Below are 17,764 nucleotides of genomic sequence, written 5' to 3'. Positions count from 1 at the left end.
GTCAGCCTTCCTGCTCCTATGATGCTGCTTGGCCTGCTGTGTTCATCCAGCTCTACACCTTGTTATCTCATTCGAAAATGATGGTCAGGCAGTCAAATTAGCAGGTTGCTTTGTCCTGGATGGTGCTGAGCCATCTGACTGTTGTTGGAACCACATTTTTCCAGGAAAGCGCAGAGTTGGCCTCCCAGCTATGGGAAGATGTTGTGAAACTTGAAAGACTTCAGAAAAGATATACGAGGATGTTGCCAGGGTTGGAAGGTTTGAGCTATAGGGAGAGGCATCTGGATGGGTATGTGAATAGGAAGGTTTAGAGGGATATAGACTAAATTCTGGCAAATGGGACTAAATTAGTTCAGGATATCTGGTCGGCATGGACATTTTGGACTGAAGGGTCAGCTTCCGTGCTGTAGAGATCTATGACTCTATGATTCTATGATTCCTCTGATTTGTTTCTTGTACATGATAGACTTTGGGGAGTTAGAAAGTGAGCTACTTGCCATACAGTTCCCAGTCTCTAACATTCTCTTGTAGCTACATCATTTATATGCTTGGTCCAGTTCAGTTTCTGTTCAATGGTACATTCCCAAGATGTTGGTAATGGGCGATTCAGAAAAATTAATGCCATTCAATTTCAAGGGGAGTTGTTTAGAGTCTCGCCTTTCAGAAATGGTAGTTGCCTATGAGGCATGAATGTTGTTTACTGTCAAATATGGATTTCAAAAGTTTAATCTTTGATTGAGGGGAGCAAATAACACACACTGTGATATCACAAGACTTGGTCATACTAAAGAACCAGCTGTTGGGTACAGACCGAGGCTAGAGTGACTTTAACAGATTCTGTCATAATGTAGTTCATATTCATATAATCTATAGTTACAGTAATCTAATAAATTTCCTATTGTTTATACACACACATTCAATCTCTCTCACACACAATGGCAAAACACAGACATATACACACACACAGACACATATGCGCACACACAGACATATGCACACACACAGCCAGACAGACAGAAAGAGACATATATGCACACACAGACACACACACAGATGCACAGACATACTCGCCACTTATGAGCATAAGCTGAATGATGTCAAGGTGTTACTGCATAAAGCCTTTGCCTGCTTCAGTGTCTGAGGAGTCAGCAATGGTGCTAAACATTGTGCATTCATCAGTGAATCACCTCACCCCTGACCTTATGATGGAGGGAAGGTCATTGACGAAGGAACTGAAGGTAGTTGGGCCTAGGATGCAATCTGAGAAACTCTTACAGAAATGTTGTGAAACAGTGATGACTGGCCTCCAACAACCGTAACCATCTTCCCCTATGTTAGGTATGACTTCAACCAATGGAAAGTTTTTCGCCGATTCTAACTAAATCCAATCCAGAGTGGGCTCCTTGTTTTCACACTCGGTCAAATGCTGCCTTGATTTAAAGAGCGGTCATGCTCATTTCCACCAATTGAGTTCAGCTCTTTTGTCCATGCTTGGACCTAGGCTGTAATGAGGCAATCAAGATTTAAGTGGCTCTGGAAGAACTTAAACCTTGCATCAGTGAATAGTTTATTACTGAGTGAATGCCACTTGATTGCATTGATCTTGACCTCTTCCATCACATTACTGCACAGCCAGATTGTTGTCAAGGACTACAACCTTTCCAGTATCCACTGCCTTCAGCTATTTCCTAATGTCACTCAGGGTGATTTGGATTAGCTGAATACATTGTATCTGTAAAGTTACAGACCTCAGGAAGAGGCTGAGTTTCAGCTTCTTCCCTTTTGTGTAACCGACATGTGAACATCAAACATTTCCACTTTTGCTTCAAGTTATATAAAAAAGCTGGTTCTTATCCTGCAACACATTTTCTGGTTTAGATTTCCAAATAAAATATATATGGTGCTAACGCGGTCCATCTCTATCCAAAACTGCATGTGACAGTACAAGAAAATACAGATCTGATCTGTTGATTATGAGATTGTTCATTTCTATCTATTGCATGCTGCCTTCCACTGCTTGGCATTCGAGTAGTCCTGACATGGTGATAATTATAGAGTGGGGAATATGTCAGTCCAGGAGATTACACATTGCAGTTGAATATAATTCTGCTTTTACTGATGGCATACAGTACAGTAAAGAACCAGCTGGTTGAGGCTAGTGTGCTTTTAACAGATTCTGTCATAATGTAGGTCATAATCATATGGTTACAATAACCTACGTTAAGCATGTTTGATTTGATGCTCTAAGATTTCATGTCATCCAGAGTCAATGTTGAGGACCCCCATGGTAACTATCTCCCAACCGTATGCACCGTGCAACCAAAACTAGTGAGCCTGTCCTACCATTGGGACAGGATATACTCAGGGATGGTGATAGTGGTGTTTGAGACATAACCTGTAATGTATGATTCCATATGTATGACTATGTCAGGCTGTTGCTTGAAGAATCTATGGGACAACTCCCTCAATTTTCACACAAGCCCCCAGATGTTAGGAAGGAGGATTTGCAAGGCCAACAGAGCTGATTTTTCCATTGTCATTTCCAGTGTCTTGGTCGAGAGCGATAGATTTCCTTCCTATTAGGTATTAGTGATCCAGAGACATTTTCAAAGATTTACTGAGACTAGCTTTTAATTGCAGTTTTTTAAAAAAAAAATAATTAAATGTAAATTCTACTAACTGCCATGGTAGAACATGAACCCATAGATCCAGAGCATTATTCTGGGTCTCTGCTACTGTTCATCCTACAATGCCACTACAATTACCCTGGTTTACTAATGGATAGATAAATATTTTTGTTTCCAAATTTTAGTTTCCCCCAGTTTGCAGGTGGCAAGAATACCTGCTTTAAAATGTGGGTTCCTCATTTCCTTTCTGAGGGTCAGTCTGTATGCCTTAGTGCCTTCCCCAACAGCTGAAGATAAGACAGACCAGGAAAGTCTCAGCAAATGACTTAGTTTTTGCTCTGCCTGCAGGGCCAAGTACTTTGCCAAGTCTCACAAACACAGCTTAGGTATTGGTGCCAAGAATTTCCCGGAACCTATACACTTCTCACTGCGGCATCTCCTCAATGCGGCCTTGGAAGCCAATTCAGTGACTTAATTTATATTGAAGGGTAGTCATTGAACTGTGAATTTTTCACCTCTTCATGCATATGCTGCCAATAGGAAACCGCCGCTTCAGCTTTCATAAAATAAAACAAGTTTTATTGATCGGACCTGTTCTTACTACTTTGCAGCTGGTCAGCTTCAGAGAGCTCCTATCAGCCAGTCGCTCTCCTGAAATTCTAAGGAAGTCAGAAGTTAAGCTTCCTAACGTCTTCAATACACCCCAATTAATGAGGCACTGTCATGTTCACATTTGCCTGCCAGCATCAGAGAAGTCATCAAAACTAGGAATGGAAGCAGAAGTCCATCAGTAAGATATTTCTTTGCTGACCAGCCTCCTAACCATCGTGATTCAGGGTGGGAAAATCTGGCCCCAGGTTTTTGTGATCCCACAAGTTTAAGGAAATTCGCAGCATCAAAATATCTTTGTAATCTCTGTCAAGCTATTTTCGTTATGAAGATGGATCATTAGAATTTCTTTCTGAAAATGCAGTTGCTTTTATTGTAATTACCGATTACGTATGAGCCACTATTGACTACAATTCAGCTTCCATACTTTTTCCACTGCATTTCCTAAATGTTGTAAAATTAAAAATGCACTGAGGATGTCATCATTTAAACCTTTCTAGACAAAGTAATTGAATATGGTCCATTTACTGGTAATTTTGTGTCAGTTTTACATGAGCTGAATGACTTGACATGATACGAATTAACATTTTGTGTAGTTTAAATCATTTTTTAAAAACTTGAATACTAATATATTGCATCTTTTTAAAGAACAGAGATTTCATTAATGTTCTCACTATAGTGTATTTAACTTGAATTATTTACATGAAAATTAACATTTTAATGACAATTACCTTCTGACTGCAGATATAGAATAAAGAAACAAAATTTAAGAACATTATGAAATAAATTTATTTCTTGATTAAAATAACTCAATCGTGGCTCATATTATAAGCTGGTTTACATTAAAGTTATTTCTTATTAATTATCAGTTATTCCTATTAAAGATCAAAACAGAGTTTTAAAGATCTGTGAATCACTTTCTGATAATTTTCTTCAAATATAAAAGTTACTCGAGAGTACTGAAAGAATGACATTTAAAAATTCCTGCACACTTACAGCACCCTTGGTTTCTCCAAGGAGATGGAGAAATCATGATCCTTCTGCTAGAGCAAGCATTTGTAAAAAAAACATCTGGTTACTATGGTTACCACTGGGCTGAGAAATATTTGTGAAAGTGACCATGGATACCAAAGGCAATTAATACGCAGTCCCTTATTTCCTTGTCTTAGATTTCAGAATTTAAAGCGTCCGATTTATAATTATGGTTGAATGAGCTAATGAGGACCCACTGTAATAATTATTTTTACACTCCTGTTCAATGCATAATTTAAACAGAATTTTTTGGCTGTTGGCAGCAGTCGTGAACTACATTTATAACCGAACCATATTGTCTTGAAAAGATGGTGAGCTTCTTGAAGCATGTATAGTGCCTTTATAGACAGAGTACAAAGGAAGGAATTCTAGGGGACTGACCTAGTGATGATCAAAAAAATGAAAACATTTTTCCAATTGAAGAGTAAGTGGGAGTTGACGGTTTTACTCTAACGTTTTTGTTGTAATTATTCCTGGTGCGTGGTGACAAGGTGTGGTTTATTTATCAATTAAAGCAATTCTGAAGACTGGCTGCAGTGTACTTTGGTGAGCAAATGTACTGCAGCCACAGTGAAGGAGTGAATAGAGATGTGGAGCCGCTCTCAAAGATAATGCACTCATAGATGTCACAGAGTAATTAAGGCATTGAAAGAGTCCATTAAATCTATGCACTTGTTCGTGAAATGAGAAGTTTTTTTTTCACAGGCTTATCTCAGGCTCTGGTCCGCAATGCTGAACTGCAAATAGTTTCATAATTTGAAGATGGATATTCATGGTAAGGCAGGAAACCCTCTCTTAACTAACAAGGTGTAGAGGGCAAAATGGGCAAGTAAAGTTTTAATTATGTTATCAGCACAATTTTCCACCTGCTTGACATACAGATGAGAATATTAGTGAGAGTAAGCTGTTATTTTTTCAGCTTTGTAGTTACAGAGCATCAACAAAACATGAAAATGCCTCAAACAAGGTCTGCATCATGTTAATAATGTTAACAGTGTGTTTCGAGGTATGCACTTGTCTTGAGTGCCCTCTAGTCTGTGACAAGAATCTTTGATGCAGATGACTGTCGATAAAATGAAGTGCGTAAAAGATCACAATTTCAAAGGTTTTTTCATAAAACTACAAACCCAAAGCCACTTTCTTGGTCTATTTGAATCTAGCACTTATGACATATCAATAAGTCTTGCATTTTGTCAAAACAGGCCATTGTGAACAATGGAAAAAACAACTTCAGAAACAGTTGAACATTTTCTCTAATGGCCTCCATAGGCACTATACCCTCAGATTTGATCAGTGATCAGGTTGTTGCACCCAGAGTGCAGGAGCGCAACATTTGCAATTGTCCAATAAGTTTGAGGTCTCAGTCCATTTGGGTAAGAGTGTGAGCTGCAGAATGGACAAGCTAACTGACCATGAAGAAAAGTCATCATTCAAGCGTGGAGAGCAACAAGGAATGTAGAGGTAATAGATGATAGTATAATGAGGGCGATTGACTTTGTTCTTTGAAGCAAAGAGCATGAGTTTATTTGGCTGTGTTGCCTGTCTGGTGCCAAGATTTAGGACATCTGATCAGAGCTAGAAAGCAACTTGCTATAGGAGGGAGAGGATCCAGAAGTTGTGATTCATGTAGGTAGCAACAACATAGGTAGAACTAAGAAAGAGATTTCTACACAGAAATGTGAGGTACTAGGCACTAAATTAAAAGGCAGAACCTCAAAGTCTATCATCTCTGGATAATTATCTGAGACATGAATAAGGTCCTCAAAATTAAATAGATGAATACGTGAATCAAACATTGGTGTGGGAGATGTGGGTTCTGGTTCATGAGCCACTGACACCAGCAGTTGAGAAAGTGGAACTATACCATTGGGATAGACTTTTGGTATGCTTGCAAACTGTGAGTAGAAAGGGAAGCAGAGAGGGTTTTAAACAATGGGCCATGGAGTCATCAAAGAGTAGAGACAACGTAAAAGAGATTGTAATATGAAAAATGAGGATCATAAAATGGCAGAAAGGCACAGACAGAGAAAACAAAACTAAAAATGCTACAACACTCAAAGCCAAGAGCCAAACCTTACCAGAAATCAGTTAAGCGCTATTTTTGTTGTGATTCAGGGCGGCTTTATCTCCATGAGACCTATTAGCTATACATCACCAGCAAACCCAGGTCCAGCTTGTCCAATTTGAGCCCAATTCTTCCACTTGTTGTAAGTGGAAGTCCTCATCACTGTTGGGATATCCCAGGATCTCTGACACCAGCACCATATTTATAAGCCTGCAGTGCACCAGGTCTACCGCTGACAGTCCAGCGCTGCCCTGTACAGTTCATGGCAGCCATCCTGAACATTGCAGAAAATGGGAAATTGATGGCTGCTTCTTGGACAGGGGCCTGGAGGTTTTTGTGGAAAGGGTGGTGCAGAGCAGGCATGTCCCCTTCCTCAGGACTGGCAGAGTATGACATCTGATCTTGCCAACCCTGATTCAAAATTGACAACTGGGTCAGGATGGTCCGCACAGTCAGGAGAAATGCGCAGTAATGCCACAAGAAGTTAAACAACATTTTCTGCCTGAGTAAGTTCTACCATCCTCTGCCTGTGACCGCATCCACGTCTCACCAATGGACATGCTCTACCACTCTCATTATTGCATACAACATCATCCCTCATTTGGTCTCACCTACACTAAGCCCCCATTCCTTTAACTCTGCATGGGCTCAGCGCTGCCTATTCACTCAATTAGGTCACCTCAGCGGCTGTTCCCCAAACATAACAGCACTAACAGCTGCATCACCCACTTTCACCTCCCTCAATCCCTCCCTTTCCCTCATTCCAGGAGAAAATGACTCATACTAGGGTGAAAGAATCAGCACAGATATTGGGATACTAATGTTTGGTTTTTCTATGATGCAAGTATCTTGGCCCTGGCCAGTTAGGACCAGTACCTTTTTTGTATTATTTACAAGGTAAAGGTATCACTGGCCAGGCCAGCATTCATTGCCCATTTGTAATTGCCCAGGGGACAGTTGAGAGTCAATCACATTGCTGTGGGTCTAGAGCCATGTGCAGACCAAACCAGGTAAGGACAACCATTTCCTTCCTTAGAGGACATTAGTGAACCAAATGGGTTTCTCCGACAATTGACAATTGATTCATGGCCATTATTAGCCATGGTCAGTCCTATGGAGACATTGAAACATCCATGTCTCATCAACCAAGCACTGTCCCTTGCAGTGGCACTGTTCTATTACCCATATTGTCAATATATTTTCAACATGAAACAACTTTGACCCCAACTCATGACACAGTCTGTCTTTTATCTCTGCCTGTTACATGCAACATTATCACAGACTTTATGGTGAAAACGGCAACACTGCAAGCTCAATGGAAGAGAGCACAGAAGCCTCAGAGGAAGCACTGGCAAAGCTGCATCCCTTACCGGCCCAGAAACCGATGCTTCGGTGGGGATATTGTCTAGATTAGAGTCAGGAGCATACTGATGGTGGGGCACATCACGGCCACATCTCCATAGCCAATCAAGGAAGAAATGCCCTAGGCCACTGGCACTGTAGCTGACCTCATGAGGCCAGAATTCATAACTTCATTGACATGTATAAGCAGAGAGAGGGGAGCAGGCAAGTTTGTTGGGGCTTCTGACTACCTGACACAAAAGTTGCAGAAGGAAAAACAGAAATTGTTTGAGAAGTTCAGCAGGTCTGGCAGCTTCTGTGGAGAGAGAAACAGAGTTAACATTTTCAAGTCTGATTTGGCTCTTCACGAATAGGAAACTGAGGTAAGATTGGGTAGTAATGAGGCTGTTACTGATGTAAATAGGCTTCTCGCTCCTCACTAATGAGAATCTTTTCTGGCTGCCCAACATTTTGTTGGAAATAGAATATTATGTTCTTGATGTCGACTAGGACCTCATTGGACATCTCATCTATTTCCGCCCTGTCCCATGTGGTTCAGGGGCTGAGAAGATTTCACCTGAGACATTACAAATGTAACAAAAAGATAAACTAAAGTGCTTGTAGCATTCATAACAAAGTAAACTAATTGATAGCTCACATTGAAAAAAAACTTAATATGATCTGACAGTCGTAACAGAGACATAGCTGCAGTATGATAGGGATTGGGTACTGAATATTGAGTCATTCTATAAGAGTAGAAAGTTCGGTAAAAGTGACCATTAACCAAGTCTGTCATTTGTGCAATAGTTAGAGGTGACCATGATTCTGAAGATCAGGATATAGAATCAGTTTTTGTGGAGATGAGGACTGGAAGAGGGCAGAAGTCATCAGTGGGAGAAATCAACAAGCCTCCAAAATGTAACCACAATGTAGGACGAAGTATACAAGAAAAATTGTTGGATGCTTTTAATAAAACAATAGACAGCACCTTCCAAAACCGCAGCCACTTCAATCTAGAAGGACAAGGGCAGCAGATTCATGGGATAATCACCGCTTGCAATTTCCCTTCCAAGCCACTGACCATCCTGACTCGGAAATACATCACTGTTCCTTCAGTATTGGAGGGACAAAATCTGGGATCTCCCTTTCTAATTGTGTGTCAACCGACAGCATGTGGACTGCAGCGGTTCAGGAAGGTAGCTCACCACCACATTCTCAAGGGCAACTAGGGATGGGTAATAAATACTGGCCCAAGCAGCAAAGCCCACATCCCATGAATTAATCAAAAAAGTGACTTTTATGTACATGTAATTTAAAAAATCAGATTGACAATAATAGATTTTATAAGGAGTTCATTGAATGCCTTTAAAGATTATTTCTTAGATTCTCGCATTCAGGAACCAACCAGAGAGCCGGCTATATTCGACTTTGTATTGTGTAATGTAAAATGATTAATTAATAACCTCAGAGTGAAGGCAACCCTAAGTAGCAGCAACCATGACATGATTGATTTTACATCCAGTTTGAAAGGGAGAGGATTGAGCCTAAGACTGGTATTTTAAACTTAAATAGGGCAACCATGTGGTCTTGAAAGCTGAACACGCTGAAGTTCCTGGTATACTAAGCTAGGGATAGATACACAGTGTCATATATTTAAGGGGATATTTCAGAATATTCAAGTATATTCCTACTATAAAGAAAAATCTAAAGAAAGGACCCAACATCCATGGTTAAGGGAAAAAGCTAGGCAAAGCATCAAACTTATGCTAAAAGCATTTTAATCAGCAAAAACGAGTGGCAGGTCAGATGATCGGTCAGAATATAAAGACTGGAAGAAATAACAAAAACATTAATCAGAAGAAAGAAATTACACTGTGAGGGGAAACAACTGTGTCAGGTAGTTACAAAGAGAAAGAGTTAAACTAAGTGAGAGTTAGTCTGTAGAGAGTGAGAATAGGGAGTTAACAAGAGATAATAAGGATTCAATGGATGAAATAAACATTTTGCTTCTGTATTCACTATAGACGATAAAAAAGTTAAAACACAATAAGCAAGTGATATGTTGTAGCTGCAGCATGTGGAGCTGATGGATGCCAGCATGTTCTACAGCAAATAACAGCAAATAAATTGCCTGTAATAAGAGACTGCAGCTCAATGAACCTCTACTTGGATTTAATGAACTGGAGGCTGAGCTACAGACACTGTGATGCATCAGGGAGGATTAAAATTGCCTGAACACATTGTTCCAGAAGACAGTCAAAATTACTAGGCTAGTGCTGTCGGCTTTTGTCCATGGTCAAGGATAAAAAGAGGTGATTGTGTGTGAGGGAGGTTTACTTTTATTCAAACATGGAAAGTGCAAGCAAATATTTATTGCCCACCACAACTGCTCTTAAAAAGGAGATGGTGAGCTGTCTTCTTGGACTATGTAGTGCAGATATACCCACAATGCTGTTATGAAGGGAGTTCAATGATAGTGAAGAGCTGCTACATGGTTCCATGTCAGGGTGATGTTCTCATGAAGCAAACTTTTCAGGCAGTGGTGTTTCCATGCATCTACTACCCTTCCCTGACTAGTGGTAGACAGTGAGAGTTTGAAAGGAGCTGTCTAAGCACCTCTGGTGAGCTATTGCAGTGCATCTTGTTAATGGCATACACTGCTGCCACTGTGCACTGTTGGTGGAGAGACTGAATGCCAAAGGTGTTAGAGGGTTGCCAATATAAGGAATAAGGAAAATGAAGGTGGTAGAACCTCAGTTTTTGAAATGTGACTGCGCTTGACAATTGACAAATGGAAGCAGTTGACTGAAGGTAGCATCCAGGAGCCCTCGCAAAACTGAAGTCAATGGGAATCAGGGAGAAAGCTCTCCATTGATTGGAGTCATACTTGGCACACAGGAAGATGTTTGTGGTTGTTGGAAATCAGCCATCTCAGGTCTGGGTATCTCTGCAGGAGTTCCTCAGGCAAGTGTCCTAGGTCCAACAATCTTCAGCTGCTTCATCAATGGCCCTCCCTTCATCAGAAGATCAGAAGTGGGGATGCTCACTGACAATGACACAATGTCCAGCACCATTCATGACACTTCAGAAGTTGAAGAAGTCTATATCCAAATGCAGCAAGACCTTAACAACATTTAGGTTTGGACCAACAAGTAGGAAATAACTTTTGAGTCACACAAGTGCCAGGCAATGACCATCTCCAACAAGACAGAATTGAACCATGCCCCCTTGACATTCAATGGTATTATCACAGCTGAATCCAACATGAATAACATCATGGGGCTTAGAATTGATCTGAAACTGAACTGGGCCATCTCATTATAAATATCATGGCTTCAAGAGCAGGATCAGAGGCTAGAAATCCAGCAGGGAGTAACTCATCTTCTGACTCTGCAAAGCTTGTCCATTGTACATAAAGCAAAAGTCAGAAATGGGATGGGATACAGTTCTCAGTAGCCAAGAAGAGGAGTGCAGAACATTGTGTTGCCTGCCCTGTGTCAAGATTTTCTCATAGAAACCTCTATTTCAGTGTGATTCATGTATGTATTACTATCTATATACCATTTATAATGGTGCTTCGTCTGTGGCATATCAAGTGAATCAATTTAATCATAGTTCCTATTGTACTTCATCTTCACCAACCACCCATCATGCAATCTCATATCCATATTCATGGCCAGCCACTGAACCTGTTACTTCCTGTAGGCTCTTATATTCCCTCTCAGAAAGATGTTCACTGCCTCCCATCCCTATTGGTCTCCAGTATGGGCTCAATATTTGTTAATACAAATGTGAACGCATATTATCGTATTCAACTAGATTAGTTAATCAATGTAGTATCTTGCTGCATCACAACATAATTAGCCACTAGAGAACAAAGATAAGTCATGATTACTTTTACCATTATGATCTTGTTAAACCCAAGTTTATTTTGCTCCCGACATTCTCATTTCCAATAACAAGTGTTAGAACTTAATCAGGAGGAGTGTGCTGATAATTCCACAAACTGTCACAAATATGTAAATACCCAATTTAATCACCAAGATGATCAATTTGCCAGACTGGCTGCTATTCAGTCAAAGCAATTTACACCATGTTTTGTCAATAATTCTATCCATTGTGGACATACCTTGTTCTTGAACAAATGACGAGGAAAGTGAAAAGATTACTAATCTACTTCCATGGGACTCAAATTACACCCCTTTAAAGCCCCAAATACATGCGCACGTATGAGAAAGTGCTGGTGTGGTGGTAATGTCACTGGATGAGTAATCCAGAACCCAGGCTAATGTTCTGAAGACATGAGATGGAATCTCAGCATGGCAGATGTTGAAATTTCAATGAATTAAAAATCTGAAATAAAGAGCTAGTCTAATGGTGACCATGTAACCACTGTTAATTGTAAAAGTCCATTTGGTTCTCTAACGTCCTTTAGTAAAGAAAATCTGCCATCCTTGCCTGGTCTAACCTACATGTGAAATGCAGTTGACTCTCAACTGCCTTCTGAACAAATTTTAAAAAGTTACAAAAAAAACAGACAAAGGATAGACAGTTCGATGCAGATATTATGGATGGAAAAATGTAGAAAGGGGAAACAAAATTCTGAAGATCAAAAGTTTAGGCAACAGGGTGGTCACTGAATTCACACAGTTCTTTTTATATCAGTGATGGTGACAGGTTATCTGTAGAAAGATGGTCATTCTTCCATTTGACAGTTGATCAGTTGGACCTATATCATTCCATTTATTAAAGTTATTTCTTTTAAGCTCTTGGTTTCTTTGTCTTTTCACTCACAGAGAGAATAGAAAGAGGTGTTTTCTGGTGGTGAGTTTTCAATGAATATTAACTAAAGGCATAAAAGACAGGAAGAAAACTGACACAATTCTCAAGCATTGCCAAGCAGCTATCTGTATAAAGATGATTATGGAGGATGTAAAATGAAGTAGCCTGCACATCAGAATAACTGTTTTCTCCTTTCGTCTTCTTCCAGCTTTCTATCTCCTGTTCCCTTTATGATTAATCTAATCCCAGTCTCTGTTCTTCAAATATCCATCCTTCTTTAAATGTGTCACTGGACCCAAAATGTAAACTTTACATTCTCTCCACTGTCAGATCAGCTGAGTTTCTCCAGCAATTTCTGTTTTTGCTTATTTCAGGCCGACAGAGGCATGAATGTTCATTGAAACCCATATATTCCAAAAGAGCTAAAGTTTTAGGAACAGGGAATTCAATCAGACTCTTCAATTTTTCTATTCTTGATAACACTTGTCCTTGCCTTACAGTGTATGCTCAGTAGGTTACTATCACTTTCATGGATTCAGTCTAGCAAAAAAGATATTACTAAGCTAACTCACCAGAATTGCTTCAAGCAGCCTTCTGATAGGTTTACATGTTATTCCAGGTGTTTCTTGTCTGATTGGTAAGTCATGACAAAATAATAACCTTATCAACTGGCACTCTAGATAAACCAGCCATTTTTGGAGTATTGTGTACAGTTCTGGTCATCCTCCTATAGGAAGGATACTGTTAAATTAGAGAGGGTGCAGAAAAGATTGACAAGGATGTTACTGGGATTGGAGTTTCGTTTGAGAAATTTAGTCAGCATGGATGAGTTGGACTGAAAGGACTGTTTTCATGCTGTATGACTTTATGACTCTATTTACTGTGTAAGTCCCGCCCCTTTATTGTCTGATCAAAGTGCAGTAACTCACATTTATCCAAAATAAACTCCATCTGCCACTCCTTGGCTCATTGGCCCAACTGATCAAGATCCCTTTGTAATCTTAAATAACCTCCCTCACTGTCTACCACACCATTAATTTTAGTGTCATCCACAAATATATTAATGATGCTTCCAATATTCTCATCCAAATCATTTATAGAAATGACAAACAACAGCGGACCCAGCACCAATCCCTACCTTGGATTTTTGATTAGGGTATTGAGCTTGATTATCAGCCATAATCATAATGAATGGTAGAACAGTCTCGAGGGGTCAAATTGCCTACTCATAATATCTAAGTTTCTATTTTCAGTTTAAATGTAGAGACGATGTTCCCTCATGTGTGCCGATACAGACGTGAGGTCATAGTTTTAGGATAAGGAGTAGCAGGTTTAATATAGACTTTAGGAGAAATCACTTCCCTCAAAGATCATGACCCTGTGGAACTCATTACCCCAGAATGTGGTGAACATAGGGATGCAGAATAAATTTAGGGAGGATTTTTAAATAGTAATGGGTGAAGGGTTTTGGAGACAGTGCAGGAAAATGGAGTTGAGGCTGAGATGAGATCAGCAATGATCATATTGAATGGTGGAGCAGGCTCTTAGTTCTTATGTTCTTATATACTTCCAGGTCATAGCAACGGCTGGCATTAACAAAATGAAAGTAAAGCTGAGTTGTTTCTCTCATCATCACCTTAGCTCCAATTGTCGTTAAAGGAATGACGTCTGGAAATCAGAATGCCACATAACTAATTGTAAGGATATGCTGGTATCCAATAGTCCTAATCAATCTTCTAAAACTCTACTCAATGTTCCTCAAAAACAGGTAGGTCTATCAAATGTGCTGTTTTAATTACATGTTGAAGTTTTCCCACTACCTGACATGTACATTCTTGCATCATTATGAAGCCTGAGCAAATAAATTACCCATTTGTTGCTGCTTGAGTTTTCTGTATTCTTACCTGTTCTTCCTTTGGAATTTCACATGCTACTGCAATATCTCCATATAATATCTTGGCTGCATGACTATCTGATGAATAACTGTACATTCCTGTTCCACAGATTTGCAAGGATGTCTTCACTTCCCCATCAAACTCACTTTGTAGCACAATAATACTCCAGAACTCCCCCAACCCCAGCTGTCTGTGTTAACCGGCTTAAATTCAAGTCTACTTTCTGAGCCTCAATTAACAAAGACCTACTATTCTCTCAAGGTAAATTTGCAGCTTGACTCAGTAGTCAGGAAGGCAAATGCAATGTTGGCATTTATTTTGAGAGGACTTGAATATAAAAGCAGGGATTTACCACTGAGGCTTTATAAGGCTCTGGTCAGGCCACATTTGGAGTATTGTGCACAGTTTTGGGCCCCATATCTCAGGAAGGATATACTGGCCCTGGTGCGGGTTCGGAGGAGGATCACAAGAATGGTCCCAGGAATGGAATGCTTAACATGTGAGGAACGTTTGAGGACTCTGGGACTATACTCATTGTAGTTTAGAAGGATGAGCGGGGGATCTAATTGAAACTTACAGAATACTGAATGGCCTGGACAGATTGGATGTTGGGAAGATGCTTCCATTGGTAGGAGAGACTAGGACCCGAGGGCACAACCTTAGAGTAAAAGAAAGAGCTTTTAGAACGGAGATAAGGAGAAATTACTTCAGCCAGAGAGTGGTGAATCTATGGAATTCACTGCCACAGAAGGCTGTGGAGGCCAGGTCATTGTGTATATTTAAGACAGAGATAGATAGGTTCTTGATTGTCAAGGGGATCAAGGGTTACGGGGAGAAAGCGAGAGAATGGGGTTGAGGAACTTATCAGCTATGATTGAATGGCAGAGCAGTCTTGATGGGCGGAATGGCCCAATTTCTGCTCCCATGTCTTATGGTCTTACTTCTTTTGAATTATCCACACCCTTAAAGAATGTTTGTGAAACTGTAACAACTGTAACTGATGAATTTTGTTTACCCATTACTCCAGTTACCACACACAATGGAGAAATAACTGCATCTTGATCCACCTCTTTAACCTCATTTGGAAATTCCGTTATAGGCAAAGCTATAACATTCACTGGAACTGAATCATCTCAGCGGACCAATTCAGCTCCATTCATGAGTAATTTTCTAACAACTCTTCGAACCTCTATTCCAGAGAACAAGCCACATTCCGGTTACACTTTTGAACACTACACTACCCTGTTTATAAACACTTTTGATTTTCATTGCAATCACTGGAGCGATCATTATGTCTTCGAACAACTCCTTTGTCTCTTTTTGTATTTATGGGTTTACCTTTTTTTAAATTAATTCATGGAATGAGGGTGTTGTTGGCAAGGCCAGCATTTTTTGCCCATCCCTAATTGCCCAGAGGGCAGTTAAAAATCAACCACATTGTCACGAAGGCATAACAATGCCTCTTCTTCCTCAGATGGCTCAGGAAATGTGTCATGTCCATAAGGACCCTCACCAACTTTTACAGAAGTGCTACTGAAAGCATACTGTCCAGGTGTGTAACAGCCTGGTATGGCAACTGCTCTGCCCAGGACTGTAAGAAACTACAGAAGGTGGTGTGCACAACCTAGACCATCACAGAAGCTAACCTTCCATCTATGGACTATATTTACACAGCTCGCTGCTGCAGAAAGGTGGCCAACGTCATCAAAGACCCATCACACCCTGGTAATGATCTCCTACAACCTCTGCTGTCAGGCAGAAGATATAGAAACCTGAACACACGCATAAGCAGGTTCAGGAACAGTTTCTTTCTGGCTGTTATCAGACTGTTGAATGGACTGTAGCCTCAAATAATGTAACCTGCATGCCTCTAAGTCTTTTTGATCAGTACATCCTTTGCTTGCCGTGATCTGCCTGTACCGCTTGTAAGCGAAGCTTTTCACTGTATTTCAGTACACTTGACAGTAAATTCAATTAAGCATTGCTGTGGATCTGGAGTCACATGTAGGCTAGACCAGGTAAGGATGGCAGTTTCATTCCCTAAAGGATATTAGTGAATCAGATGGATGTTTGCTGACAACCAACAATGGATTCATGGGCATCACTAGACTCTTAATTCTAGATATTTATTGAATTCAAATTCCACTATCTGCCATGGTAGGAATTGACTCAGTTCCCCAGAACATTACCTGGGTCTCTGGATTAACAGTGCAGCAATAATACCACTAGGCCATTGACTCCTCTTATCAGCATCATTTGAAGAAATAGAGTTTATCTTTCCTTTTGATAAAAACCCTTCATTTCTCTCATTTACCTGATTCACCTCTCTTGCACTCACAATAATGCTTACTTCCATTTTTTTTCTGAAGAAGATTCCAGACCCGAAATGTCAGCTTTCCTGCTCCTCTTTTGCTGCCTGCCTGCTGTGTTCCCCCAGGTCCACACCTTGTTATCTCAGACTCCAGCATCGGCAGTTCCTACTATCTCTCAATGTTTACTTCCAGATTCCTGGCTGTCGTTAAAGCTACAAAAAGATCCATGGCTTTTTCCTCATGAGTTCTTTTTTGAGATCATTCTTATGAATCACAACAAGTCCCATTACCTTCCCTCACAACTTTCAGCGTTCTGAAAGAAGGGATCTCACTTTATACAATGGAAACGCTTAGGCTTTTGATCTTCAGCGCTCTCCTCTCCAATCTGAGAAGGAAACCTTGTGGCATTCCCAACTCTCCTTGTTTTACCCTGGTTAGTTGCTTTCCTTTACACTCCTATCCACTATCTTTCTCCAGTTTATGTAGGTGATCTTAAGAAGGCTTATTTTTATAAATCAGCTCATGATTGTCAATTATTTTTACTGTCAGTCTAGCAGTTGCAATCCTCTGGTTTTCAGTTCAGGCTCTTATTACTAAAGTGTTCAAATTCTTACAAGATAATTCCACTGAGAGCTTCACATGTTATATTTACTCTTGATGCCTGTATTTACCTGTCAAAATTACTTTCCTTCATCAATTTTAAAATCAGAGACCACTTGCCAACCAGTCAGCACTTTCCTCCCATAATATATAAATGTTGGTTTTCTCCTTGACATTCTTGCAAAATGTCCTGAACAGTGCATGATGCAAAACCTCAACAAAATGTGCCTTTTACAGCAATCTCAATTCCTCACAATACATCGACGGAATCTAAAGAAATCTGATTAAAAAGTAAAATCATAAAAGAAAGTGATTCACTTCCAAGACTACAGAAGACAAGGAGAACTCCAAAAAACAGGCTCTGAAAAATAAGCTGTTAATGATATCTTTCATGCAAGCTAAAGAAGCAACAAAGCATTGAAATGGTGTCTTGTAACAGCTGGCAAGTCAAGTTGAGATTAATGAGCTATTGGTTTTGTAGCACCAGAAGTAAAGTATTTC

Source organism: Rhincodon typus, chromosome 4 (assembly GCF_021869965.1).
Source record: "Rhincodon typus isolate 14 chromosome 4, sRhiTyp1.1, whole genome shotgun sequence".
NCBI classification, from domain to species: Eukaryota; Metazoa; Chordata; class Chondrichthyes; order Orectolobiformes; family Rhincodontidae; genus Rhincodon; species Rhincodon typus.
This window is presented reverse-complemented; position numbering follows the sequence as displayed.